Source organism: Pterocles gutturalis, unplaced genomic scaffold (assembly GCF_000699245.1).
Source record: "Pterocles gutturalis isolate BGI_N339 unplaced genomic scaffold, ASM69924v1 scaffold25611, whole genome shotgun sequence".
NCBI lineage: Eukaryota > Metazoa > Chordata > Aves > Pterocliformes > Pteroclidae > Pterocles > Pterocles gutturalis.
In genome coordinates this window covers 1-203 of record NW_010106202.1, presented here as the reverse complement: position 1 = coordinate 203, position 203 = coordinate 1, and the positions used below count along the sequence as shown (strand labels likewise).

At 66.0% G+C, this 203-nt stretch overlaps 1 protein-coding gene across 1 annotated transcript in view; it reads right to left on the bottom strand.

Annotated features, from left to right (window-relative positions):
* EMC3 (ER membrane protein complex subunit 3) overlaps positions 1-181 on the bottom strand; it is a 5,306-nt gene extending 5,125 nt beyond the window's left edge. Inside the window, exon 1 of the mRNA XM_010087716.1 lies at positions 128-181. The gene's annotated coding sequence lies outside the window, so the exon portion shown is untranslated. The remainder of the gene's footprint in view (positions 1-127) is intronic.
* Between the last annotated feature and the right edge of the window lie 22 nt (positions 182-203).

The window sequence follows — 203 nt, the reverse complement described above, 5'->3', positions numbered from 1 at the left end:
CCCCGGGAGAGCCCCCCAGCCGGCCTGAGCCCCGGGGCCTCCTGCCCAGCACCCCCGACACAGCCTTTCTGCTGGTTCCCTAGTCACCCTCTTTGCCAAGCACAGAGCCCCGCACGCAGCCCCGCACCTGCTTTGGGATGTACTTCCCGTTCTCCCGAAGGACTCTGCTCCGGATCAGCACTTGGCTAGAAAAGAGAGACGGC